Source organism: Siphateles boraxobius, unplaced genomic scaffold (assembly GCF_051911475.1).
Source record: "Siphateles boraxobius isolate OS27281-9 unplaced genomic scaffold, OSU_SipBor_1 5, whole genome shotgun sequence".
NCBI classification, from domain to species: Eukaryota; Metazoa; Chordata; class Actinopteri; order Cypriniformes; family Leuciscidae; genus Siphateles; species Siphateles boraxobius.
Window position 1 is genome coordinate 8,455,490 of NW_027509141.1, and position 13,844 is coordinate 8,469,333.

At 36.6% G+C, this 13,844-nt stretch overlaps 1 protein-coding gene across 4 annotated transcripts in view; it reads right to left on the reverse strand.

Moving 5' to 3' along the window:
- Positions 1-13,844, reverse strand: part of fhit (fragile histidine triad diadenosine triphosphatase) — a 371,924-nt gene extending 358,080 nt beyond the window's left edge. For 3 of the 4 annotated variants that reach the window (XM_077202671.1, XM_077202672.1, XM_077202669.1), the window contains exon 1: positions 13,808-13,844. The gene's annotated coding sequence lies outside the window, so the exon portion shown is untranslated. The remainder of the gene's footprint in view (positions 1-13,807) is intronic. The other variant, XM_077202667.1, reaches the window with a different exon arrangement.

The window sequence follows — 13,844 nt, forward strand, 5'->3', positions numbered from 1 at the left end:
TTTTCATATAAAATACATCAGTAATACTCTCTTGTGATATTTTTTTAAGCTTTCACTTGTCTTGTAAAAGGCGGTTGCTAACAAGTTGCTAAAAGGCTACAGAGATTGTCGTGGACATTAAATGTCATTAGTCGAACAGGTAAACTCATCTACTCACTAATTGACTTTCACAGCCTCGTTGTGTTTATAATCACGCTATTGAAAACATTTCTAACTTTAACTTTCAGGGAAAATGTTTTTAAACAAAGACTGAGGGGCCGTTTACATGACACCATTTTCAACTGAAACGTTTTGGCTGTTCATTTACATGACAATGGCATTTTGGGGCCCTGAAAATGCAAACTTTTGAAAACCGGTTTCAAAGTGCAAGATTTTGAAAACGGTGACGTTCAGTCATTACGTGTTCAGTCTATACGCGTGTAGTGTTTCTTCATAAAGTGACATTGCCAACTACTGGCCTGCTATGCATATACAGCGTTTTTAGTCATTTTCGCAAATCCTTGTGAAAGGGGATTTTTGTAAAAAAAAAAAATATGTTGTTGTCTGTTTGCGAAAACTTCTGTTTTTAGTACATCGTTGTCATGTAAACGTATCCTGAAAGAGTTGTCGGAAGCTTAGTGATGGTGACGTTGAAGGGGTTGTTCATACGCTTCAAAATTCATAAAAGTTGTGTTTTAAATAATATTTAGTAATATTATAATAATTTCCCTATTTTCGTTTGATGTGTTATGCGCTCTAATTGTATGAACATCTTTTCATAGAATGCCAAGGAAATAATGGATTAAAAAAACAAAAAAAACTCAGCATGCTGTAAAGCCCGCGCCCTCGACTGCTGCCAGGAAGGAAGAGGAGGAGGCTATGTCTCGCTGCAGCCGGACCACCCTCCAAAAAGCCTCTTTTATGCACCCTAGCACCCAGTTCAGTTCTCGGTGCTGGAGGCAGTGTGTTTGTTGCAATCTCTGGACCTGTTCAGTTTCACTCATGCAAATAAATGCTGTTATAGAAAACAAAATAAAACACAAACATACTCAAAAAGACAGCTCTTTTCCTCTTCCATTTACCACCAGCCCTAGGCCCCTACACAGCGGTCTAGCGCTCGAACTAATAGAACCCCTTGCCATGCAAGGTTGGGGATAATAAAATGAGATTACTCTCAACAATGCACTCACAGAACCCCGCGTTTCAGCGCCGTGGTTCCCACCTCGGTAAGGAGCAACAAAGACCCATACTTTCAAAAATCGCCTGTAATGGGGGGCTATCTAGATGTGAGATTCGCCTTCGAGGGAGTGGCATATCAGTATATAACTATGAATGATTTACACATTGTATTCAACAAGAACAACTACTGCATTGTTGTTTGTTTGCCATTTGTTTAAGCAAACTGTGTTTGGAGGTCAGATCAAACATTGACCAATGAATGCATGGGTCAATAGCTATTGAGGCAGACAAATTTTTATCCGATACTACAATTTACTGAATAAATTGCTCGATGAGCAAAAAAAAAAAAAAAAGTGGATGTGACTGGATAAATGGACTAACCATTGACCAATTTCATTGTATAGCATCTCAAATGTTGGTTTAGTAATTCTGAAATCCCTAAGCCAAAGTCAGTCATCCGAATGATTTGGTATTATTACTTCTCACATGATTGCGTTCACAAACACCAGCCATCCAACCCAAGGAAACGTTACAGCGTTTATTGCTTTTTGTATGATTTGAGGCGCAAGACATTTATGATGTATGGAAAAAAAGCGCAGCATCTTCCCCAAATTGCAGCAAATTGCAACTTACACTTTTATAAAATATATTAATTTAATCTAATTTATTACCGATAATGAGGAAAAAATACCTAATTAATATTTTTTTTTTTACAAATGGAACAATTTAAATAAATTAAATGTATATATATATATATATATATATATATATATATATAATTGACTGATATGTTAAATATTAACTGACATGTTATGAGACTTATTGACTTTGACACAGACAACCTATGATCTTATTTTTTTCCCTGCATGCTAGTTTTTTTTTAAGAGCAGTGTTGCTAATACATATATACTGTATATATATATATATATATTAGCAAAACTGGTATATGTGTATATCTATATATGTGTGTGTGTGTGTGTGTGTGTGTGTGTGTGTGTGTGTGTGTGTGTGTGTGTGTGTGTGTGTGTGTGTGTGTGTGTGTGTGTGTGTGTGTGTGTGTGTCATATATAAGCAAAACTGCTGTTTAAAAAAAACTAGCACAGGAAAAAAAAACCAAGATCATAGAGTGTCTGTGTCTAAGTCAACAAGTCTCCTTGCATGTCATTTTATTTTCATTTAACACATCAGTTTGACCTTTTTATGACAAAGCAATGTTAGTTCCGGTTGTAAAATGTCATGTGACTTTAACAATGGCATACACTTTATAAATACTTGTTACCCTAAAATATATTTTAAACTCTTTTTTTAAAATGATGATTAAGATGTATGCACTTAAATATTCATGGCATTAAGAAAATTACTTGGATATAAATACTTGAGTCATAAAAATGAAACTTCTAAAAATAGTATCAAAGATCAACAAAACCATACACAACACACATGAATTCTAAGAGAACATTTCCAAGAACTTGGCATGTTTTTAATTTAGACTTCTAATAGATTTATTGGTAGTTAATGCTTTAAACTAACATTAACTAACAGTGAGCAATACATTTGTTACAGTATTTTTTTGTAATCTCGGTTAACATTAGTTAGTGAAAATACAGCTGTTCATAGTTAGTTTATGCCATCTCAGGGCAATATGAACAGGTCCAACTTTTAATCTAATATATATTTTTCTAGTGTAGTCACACTCATTTGCAGGGTCCTTATCCACACAGAAACACACACACTGGATTTGGCAAAGGTTTTACATAGGATGCCCTAGCTGACGAGGGAGAACAGGGCATGCAAACTCCACACAGAAAGGACTCCTGGCTCAGAACCGGGGCTTGAACCGGGGACCAGGTTAGGTGGATTGGATATGCCAAATTTGTGAGTGTTAATGTGTCCCAGCACTCTCAGTGCTAGGTTGTGTCAGGAAAGGCATCCGGCGTAAAACCTGTGCCAAATCAAATGTGTGAGTGAAGCGGACCCTGAAAATTAGCTGGAATAAAGCTAGTAAGATGGATAGATAATGAAATTAACAGAAATTAAGATTTAAAAGTGCCTAAGTCGAATTTTTAATTGGTAGGTCATGTTAACTAGTTAACTAATTCTAACAACCTGTTTGTAAAGCGTGACCGATTCCTACATTAATCATGGGCCGGCGTTTTTATTTTCTTTCTTTTTTTTTCTCTCTCTCATGCAGAAATTCATGGGTTTATGTACATTCCCTGCAACTATTTTTTTTTTTTAATTTGTAAAGATTCCTATTTGCCCATAATTCCATTAAGAATCTAAATCTCATCTATGTTCCCTAACCAAGGTCATATCTGCAATCATTTCAAGTGACTAAAATAGTAACGCGAGGATGCAGACTAAACCAATGAATAAATGTGGCACAAAACTGCCCTGCCCCCAGAGTCATATAACATGTCTACAAGAATGAAATATTCTGATGAAACCCAAAGATCAGGCTCAACTCAAGGGACAACACAACAATGATACAATGAAGAGATACAATGGAAGAGGTCAGGAAGTCACAGCGCTAGAAAATATAACCCGGTTGTCTCACATTTGGAGATAACAATATTTCTGACATTGTATAAAAATACACTGGAGTTGTGTCCGATTTAAAGGATTAGCTGATTCTTTTATGTCCTCTGGCAAGAAGAAAACCAGAGATTGTGGACTTCCATCATTTTCCAGTAGTCCCTCAAGACTCTGTAATCCTTTTCACCATGACCATCAGATTGACAATGCTATTCATCTGCTGTTCTCTCTCTCTCAACATATACCCAGGAACACATATATCTGCTGTTGACTTGAGGAAACTGGAGTTGTCCATGTGTTGACATGATTTGGAAAGGGAGCTTTTTGTATTTAGCTGGATTAAAGGAGATCTACAGGAACACTTCAACAAAGATGGAGCTGGTTCTTTGTAGCTTTGCCACTGTCACCGCCATCCACTTAGCCTCATGCTGGGATTGGCATCACAACAATGAACACAAAGAGCTATTGACAGATAGTGAGTATCAGCACACTACGGTACATTAAAGGAAATAACATGAAATCAGAACTGACCCATTTACTTCTAACATGTTCCTGATGTATTCATGCACACATCAGTGCATTTTATTAATAAATAAATAATCTAGGAATGCACAATATGTCTACCATATAAGTTATACAATTTATTCAAACATTTTTTTTACAAGTAATCTTTAACGGCTGATATTGTATATTTAATTGTGCATGCATATTTCTGCCTATTTTTTCCATTTAGAATATCCATTTTTATACCGTACATAAAAAAAAGCATTTCCCAGCCGGGTTTGTCACTTATTGGGGTCCCCTTGCAACATTATCGTTGTGGTCTGTGCTATTTTTAGCGCATTTCTGTATTTGGTTGTGTTGTGAGAATTTGGAACACACTTTTGTTATGAAACTGATGAAGATGTTTTCATAATTTGTGGGTGTTTTTCTATTTGAATGCATTTTCTTCAGCAGCGAGTTGAGCTCTCTCGGCCACCGTAGATTTAGGCCCATGGCACACTGGCTGCGTGGCGTAAGCTTCTCAGCTGCTTGGCCCTTTTTATTTCGGCTCCCACGTTAACAGGTTAGAGCTTGCTGACTGCCTGCATGACACGCGCGTCTCAAGCGCGGCTTGAACCGCGCGGAAAACGCGTGCATGCTAGAAATAGAACCGACGCCTATTTTCCACGCGACACGCAAGCGTGTTGTAAGAGTTTCCAGACAAAATAGAATAGGAAAAGATGTTTATATGTTATTTTGTACACGAATACATATTAATAAATTACATTTTATTGTATGAAAGTCTAGGTTTTGACACATTCAGATATAAATATAGGCCTAATTTAAAAATAAATAGGCCTAATTATCAATTTTCAAATATTGCACCTGTCAATACGCTTATTTCACGCAGCCGTTATTTTGAAATCGAAAGCGAGGCTCCGGTGCGAAGAAAACCGGAAGTGTCGCCTTTAATCACAGGAGATCGTGAATGCGATGGTGTATTGGTTTTTAATGTAGAGATGAGTTATTCTAATACTGTACATACATGTCTTTCTTTAGACTATATACAGTGAAATTAATTTATAAATAAAATATTTTTTTATATATATATATAATTCAGAAAGTAAAAAAAGAAACTATATACACATCCTATATTGGATATTAACATCCAATAGTGTAAATTGCGGCAGCAGCTTCAGGTTGGTAGTCCAAGGCATTGTTGTTTATCTTTACTTCCGGGGTTCTTCCCACCCGAGCCTCGCTTTCGATTTCAAAATAACGGCTGCGTGAAATAAGCGTATACAGAACGAAATATTCTGTAGTCTATTTTGCTGTCAATACTGCTGACAGTGTCTTTATCAGTAGGCATTATATGTATGCTTAACACAAAGTATAGGGCTTCCACAACTCTCTCCCATATGTCGAACAAGGGTGATCCGTGTCAGCAGCGCCGCGTCAGACACGTTTCGGGTGTGCAAAGACACAGAAAACGCGACCCAGCTGACACGCAACAGAAACGTCACGCACGACACGCAGCCAGTGTGTCGAGGGCCTTAGGCTATTCTTAAGAGTCAAACCACAAGGAAAACAGGAACAGAAATACCAAAAACAATAATGATGAGAACAGACCATGATCTGAAAGTAGCATGTAGCTTAAATAGAACAAACAAATCAATGAAACTAATAACATAGTTATTATTCAATTAATCAAACAATAAAAAAGAATAGAAACAAACTGAAAACTAGGACACAGAACTAAAATACGTATGAAACAAACCCACCCTAATCAAACACATCTAGATGATCCCTTACAATATAGTGTTTATTAATCTTTTGTTCAGTTTTAGTTATTTTAGTACATCAAGTTAAACAATGAAAATAAGAAATGTTTTTTCATTGTTTATTTTATTTTATTTCAGTTAACGTTCATTCTATTTCAAGCTACGAAAATGCATCACTCTGATAACTGACATTTCAGCCTTTGCTTCAGGAAACTAGGCTAATTAGCACAAGACAAATGCTTTGTCAGGTAGAAAAAAAAATCAATTAATTTCTGATTATTAATAATATTCCACTTTTTATTATTGTAGGGGGTTATTAAATGAGGGTTTGTTAAGTGTGAGTGATTCACTGTAAGTTTGTAGTTAATAGTTCAAGAAAAAGAAACCCTAATAAATAAAAAGTAGCTCTTTACTAAGGAAAATGTGAGTGGCGCTTGCCCCTGTACAACTTGCCATCATGTTGCTATACAGTTACTAGGGAGACCCGCAACCCAAGTGTCTATGGTCTATAACATGCTTTTTGTGTCCTGAGACAACAGCATGTGAATAATATTAAGCAAATGTCCTCATTTTAGTCACATTTACAAATCACCACTTACTAGAGCTGCACAATTAATTGTTAGAAGATTGAGTAAGAGTGTAAGTCACCTATTGAAATAAATTTGACACATCAATGAAAATTATCAATTACATCATTACACCAGTAGGTGGCAACAATGGACTACTAAAAAATGATTCGTCATTTAATCGTTCATTCAAAAAATTTGTTCAAAAATGCTGATTCTCCCAGTAAGGAAGCAAGTATTGAGCGATTCATTGAATTATTCATTCAAACTGATTTTTATTTCAAAATAATTCTAATTAATAAAAAATCTTAAAGAAACTGCAGCAATAAACATTTATTCAGCCCATGGCGATTATTCTGCAATGCATAAAACCACAGAGAGATTTAAAAGGGTCCTAGACAAAACAACCAGACTGAATGATAGGCATCAGACGGCTAAAAAAAAAAAAATTTTACCAGAACAACAATGCTGTCAAGTTGGCAACACTGATCCGTGGCAACAGGCCATTAACTGGTATAAGACTCACAAAACGGATTAAATAAAGTGTTGATGTTCTTTGAATCACAAGCATTCAAAGATGGTGGCCTTTACCCCATTAAACAACAACACTCTCTGGTTAATAATGATTATGATCACCCTATAACAGGAAATGAAAGCATCCTGATTGCCTCTAGTATATTAAGTTATTTTGTTTCGTTGTCTGTTCACAATTGTGGGAGACCAAAAAAATCGTGATTGTCTTTTTTCCCAAATTCATGTTACTCTACCATTTACATATTAAACGAAAAGTTGAGGAAGCTCAAACATTTTCTAACCACATTTTTTACAACATTGCTCCATTCCATTTCTTCTGTTTTCGGTAACACTTTACAAAAAGTCTCATTAGTTAACGTTAGTTAATGCATTGACTAACATGAACTAATGAGCATCCCATTTGTTACAGTACTTATTAATCTTTGTTAACTGTTAAAATAATAATACGTTTATTTTATATAGCGCCTTTCAGAAAACTCAAGTAACGTGGGAAGATTTCTTTGTATATGGGAGGACTCTAGCGCATAACTCTAGAGTTATGGATATATTGGATATTATTTATTGATGAATTGGGTAAGCCATAGAACTGTTAATTGTTAGTTATGTCTCAGGTCCGTTAAATAACATTAACAAATACAACTTTTGATTTTAATGATGCATTAGTACAGGTTGGTAAACATCAACTAAGATTAATAAATGTTTTAGAAGTATTTTTTTATTGTTTGTTCTGACCCCTCAAAACAGTTACAAACCCCTCAAACAGGGTTAATAGATTAAAAGTGAAGAAAAGAGGAGAAAAAGTTAAAGCACTCTTCAGGAAGACAAATGAAGAGAAAAAGTGGAATCCAGTGGAATGAATAAATATGTGGAATGTTAAATAATCACATATCGCTGATTAAATCACATCAGCCAATCATAAGAGCCAGGCATCTTTTGTCTTTTTAACACGGCGAGAGCAGAATAAAAAGAAAAAGCAGCAACTCGCACAGTGTTTTAATGACCGTCAAAGTGACATGAATGACTATTTGCAGTAGAACCTTGTTTAATATTAAACACAAAGTTGAAAGCGTATAACAAAAGCACATTTGCATTCATTGTCTGTAAATGTGGTCAAAATCCCTCCCAGATCACCTCCAAATGTGGTTTCATGAATAGCGTGCGTAATGTTACTACTTCAAATGTCTAACCCAAATCCCAAACCCTAATTAAGAGCAATATTAATAGTGATTCTTGCCATACCAAACACCAGTAATCAATAAAAAAAAAAGTTTCAGATGACTGGATACTTTATGGAGAAGTGGGCTAAACTCATTAGTAATATGAAGTTTTGCATTCACCATCTTTCCCTCTACCCCCCCCATACACACACACACACAAACACACACACACTCTCTCTCTCTGAACCTGGAATGCAGAAATAGGCCCCAAGTACTGCGCCTTCATGTAAATCTATGGAAAGTTTGAGTCAGAGATGAGTTCAAATTCCAGCATGAGTTCTGGCAGCCCTCCCCTGGTGCTCTGAAAGGCCGACCTTTGACCTCTGACCTGTCAGAGTAGCCATTCTGATCCAGACTAGTGCACTTGACCCCCAAGCCACCCTGACGAGAACACGGTGACAGACCTTCAAGGGTGTGTATGTTCTGTCATCGATAATAAACACTCTTCTTTTTGCTTTCCTCAAAGCACTCGCATCTCCGACCGAGAGGGAAAGACTGACTGAGCAGGGCCTTTCACCTTTAAAGGTCATGGTATAGAAGACCCCCTATCAGATAAAATCAAGGGCACACACGGTTGAAAGACGCCGAGTTTAGGGAACGCTGCAAACAGAAGAAAGAAACTGTTTTGGTGCACTTCTGTGAACAGTCAGTGTCAAAAACAGCAAGTTAGGGGAGTTGCAATGGCAAATAAGAAAGTCCACAAAAATCCATAAGTTCCTAGAAAATGTATTCTTTGTAATCATTTTGGTTTCAAATGTTTCTGAAAACATTTTAAATAAAGTTTTTTTTGTTGATATAATGACTAAAAAAAAATATGTGATGTAGCCAAATTTAAAGTAATGACATTTCCTTATACCTTGAATACAAGAGTTTTTAATATATATATATATATATATATATATAATTTTTTTTTTTTTTTTTTTTTTACAAATATCATTAATTCTTAAATATCGTTTCTTGGAGTATCAGATTTTTTTTAGCCCAACACACTATGAAATCTAAATGTGCCATTTAAAAAGATTGTAAATAATGGAATATAAAAGTGAAGCAAGATCTGAGAAAATCTCTAACATTATTTGTTTACATTAGATAATAGTGCAATGAACTTCATTACACCATTTTCACACAATATATTGTAATTTTACAGACAAACTATAATGGTGTGTGCACACCAAAAGCAAATTAAATTATTTGCACGAGCAGATTACATACAAATCAATGCAAAGACGCGAACAGATGCGCAATAGCGCCGGGCGACGCAAATGATGCGAATTGGGCAGTGCGATTGCTGCGAACACGCAATATAAGTTGGAAAATTTTAACTTAAGCGGGAAATTTGCATGACGCATTATCGTGCAAGCCAATCAGTGAAGAGCTTATTGACATGGTTGTATCAGAAAATGGAGGAGAGCATTATTTTAGGCATATGCACTGTATATTCATACAGAGACCGGATAAAAAATGAGATAGCTTGGAGAAAAGTAAGTGAGGAAGTTGGACTTTACGGCGTATTTGGTTCCTTGTCACAACAGCAATAGCAGTTATCTCTAACATGGTTGATCACCGAAAAAAATGGCAGAAAGAAATGTTGTTGTTGTTGTTTTTGTTGTTTGCGTGAAGACACTCCTCATCGCACAATGTTTTTATTCACCCAAGTGACGCAAAAAATTAGTGTAATCCCGCGAGTAATCTAGAGCGAGTAACGCGATGCGAATATAACACCATAACACTCTATAGCAGACATTCTGAAATAAATGTTTGTTTTGTTTTGTTTTGAGCCTGATTCAAGCACCACCCTCCCCAGCACCACCTGTCTAGATCTGCTAGGGGGTTCTCCCTACTTTCCTTGCAGCAGCTTGCATTCTATTCGCTGTATTTATGTGCATGTTTCGACAGTAGCCTTCACTCATGCAGTAGCAGCGTAGGGCTAACCCTATGTACATTCCATTCTTATCAATAAATGCTGTTTAAATCTATTCTGAGAGTTGTCATGATTGAAATATTGTATCTCGATATTATAATGTATTCCTTCATTAATGAACACTTTACTGCCAGGGTTAAACAGACCTAATACATTCATGATGAACAAGAGATCTGTCCCAACTCAAAGCTGCATAACGCATGGCCTAGCCATCACGAACATCCAATGGCTGAAAGCCACACACAGGATCTGTGTTCAATTATACATGAAGCAAACAGAATCAAATCAATTAGGTATTGCTGTGGCATGAATGAAAGGTGCATAATTGATGCCAGCTCCCCTGCATTATACATATCTGTCTGCAAATCTCCACGTACCGCTTCCGAAAGGGAGTCAAAGAGCACTGAGGCCGCATTTCACCACATTATTCACTTAATCTACTCATTTGCATTGGCACGAGCTAGACTTGGAGACTGATCTTCAGCTGAAAAGGATCTCTAAAGGTTTCAGTTTAGCCATTAAGTAAGAAGGCTACCGATACCACAGCATTTAAAATAGCTGGATTTTTCCAGTCAATGTCAAGATATCAATTGGATCCGGTCATATTGTGGCAAGAAAACTTGACACTGGAAAAACGGTTTCTGGAGGAACTACATGAATGGGCATGAGAGTGTTAGATGAGATGAGAGGGAGAGATTTTGGGGTCCATTTTTCCCTTTATATTCTCAGGGCATCTAGACAGATGGCAGACATTAAAAGGAAGAGCCATGTGACGTCTCTCAACCGCACCGCTGAGATAGAGGTAATTAAAATACATTTAATCAAGTTACTCTAATGAAAAATGCAGCTGGACACCCGGTTCCACCTTATGCTCCCACTCTCAAACCTTTATACACTCAAACTTTTGGCCCCTATTTACCAGAAAATTGCACTTACAATAAGGCGATTTTTTTGCATATAAAGTAGGACTGAGTACCATTAACTACCTCCTGACACAACACGCATTACAATATATCATGATTCAAAACATCTGCCAACCATTCACATCAACACTCAACGACTAGCAGATGAATGCTACATCACCTGATTTTAAAACCTGATAATATTCATGAACCAGGAACTTTAAAATGACTGTATGCTTTTTGAACCTGGCAAAGTTATTGCAATTTGAATGAGAATGATTAATAAATAAAAAAAATCATGAAAATTTCTTCAATTAATCAGCTTTTCTCATGAATCTCAGCTAATTATACCTCATGCAGAGTAAAACTTGCTGACAATCAACAGTGTCTCTAATTGGTGAGCGAGACGTTTTTATTCTTTTACTTTAATTGGTCAAATATTCACAAATCATGCTAAATTATTCATCGGGAAAATCAAGGCGAATATATATAAACCTATATTAAAATTTGAATATAAACTGAAGCGTTCTTAATTGATTAGAGTTGAGACGTTCGCGAATGAACCGATACTTTTGAACAGCTCATAAACATGAACGATGGGAGCCGAGTCGCGGCTGGAGGGGAGCTGTTCTTTCTGTCGTTCTTTTTTTCCTATGCGTGTTTCACACAGATGCACACAAATTAGCTCCTCAGTTATAGGAGAAGGGGCGCACCCAGCGCAGGGCTGCTACTGCCTAACAGCAGATGATAGTAGTTGTGCACGCGCGCGCATCCTTTACATGAGTACTCCAGTGGAAAAAAAAAACCTACGTTATCCTCTTATGTGACACACACACTTCGCGTTTTTCAGCTATTGATGACAACATTGTCAAAAAGATCCCCGTTCACACGGTTCCGCGAAAACAACTAAAAACGCTGTATTCTGCTGCCAGGCCAGTAGTTGGCGATGTCACTTTAACTAATAGTGAGGGAAATGTCTCTGTTTTTCAAAATAACCATGTCAGTGTTCACGGGGCCACAGTCTCTGTGAACAGTACAAAAACGGTGAAATTATCCTTCGTTTACACGCAAACGGAGAATTCGCCTCTGAAAACGATTCTTTATAAAAAAAACGGCCAGAGAGGAGATTTTGGAAAACTTTGTACGTGTAAACGTAGCCTATAACAGTATGGTTTTCAAAAACCTGCACTTTGAAACACGTTTTTAAAAGTTTACATTTTCAGGCCCCCCAAAACGCTGTTGTGGTGTAAATAATCGGCCAAAATGCATAAAATATTTCCAGTTTTTAGTTAAAGGGGTCATATAATGCCATTTTTGTACAAGCTAATATGATTCTTTAGGGTCTAAATTAAAAGTTTGTAATATACTTTATTTAAAAATTCTCATTAGTATTGTAAGAAAACACTTATTTTACCTGGTCAAAAACAGCTCTGTTGTCAGCACGCCGTTTCAGTGCATATGCCTTTAAATGATAATGAGCTTTGCTCACTCCGCCCCTCTGTTCTGTGCGTACACCTTTTGTAACACAATAACCATAACCCGTTGTTCATTTATAAACGTGGGATTATGAATTATATCGAGAACGTCGTACATAGAAAACATGCCGTAATGTTCCCTGAGTGTAAACCTTAGCCGCATTCATCGTGAAGCTAGCCATTTGCAAGGATTAATATAATATAAAGCGCTGTCAATCAACAATCGTGGGAGGGGCGTGCGAGCGTGTGAAGTCACAAAAACGAACGGCTCGATTTGAGGCAGGGGAAAACATATAAGGAGATTAAAACGAAATCACTGGATGGATTTTTATCATTATATGATGGATGTGTACAGGCACTGCCAACACACATTTCAGTACAATCAACTTTTAAAAGTGCATGTATCATTATATGACCCCTTAAAAACTGTGCTGTTTAAACGGCCCCTAAATGATTCATTAGTGGATTAGTTTGAATTTTAATGATTTTAATCAGCCATATCCAGAATTCACATTACTGTATGGGGGGCTAGGGGGACCAAGGAAACTCACTGGTTAAAAAGTGTGGTAAAACAGTAAACATAACCTTGAAATCTGTTTTATTGAATGGAAAAACGTTCCAAAATCCCTCAGGGAACATGTCCTAATTAGCAAAATCAAGGTAACTATATATAGGCTAAATATATTTAAAATATATCCATATAAACTATGTGTTCTTTATTAGTTACTGTATTAATATACGGAGCATACCGTGTTAGCATATGTATTATTAACATAATAGGCTATTGTGGTATTGCTTGAATAACGGGACGAACGAAACACAAAAAAGTAAATAAGTTGCTGGGGTGTTATTAATAACATTATGCTTTTCTACAGTACATAAGCAAGGCCATAATATATTATGACATTTCAGCATTTGACCCAGGTTTTCACTCTTGCCTTAACATATCTGAATGTATGTGATTATCCTAATTAAAGTCGCTGCTTCGCATAGAGCTGAGCAGGACATACTTTCCAAACATCACATGCAGCTGGTTTGCATGACGCTGTCACAAAATAAAGAGTAATATGTTTACATTCGCCAGCCGTGCTGACATAATGTGTGACACAAACCATCTATCAATAATACATTTACATAAACACAACATGCGTGTTATTAAACACGAATTTAAAGAGACCGTGATCACACCACCGAAATGACATCTCACAGCGTCTACACCGAACACATGTACTCACCTTCCGTGTCGATGATGCAGACACTGACTGTGTGGGG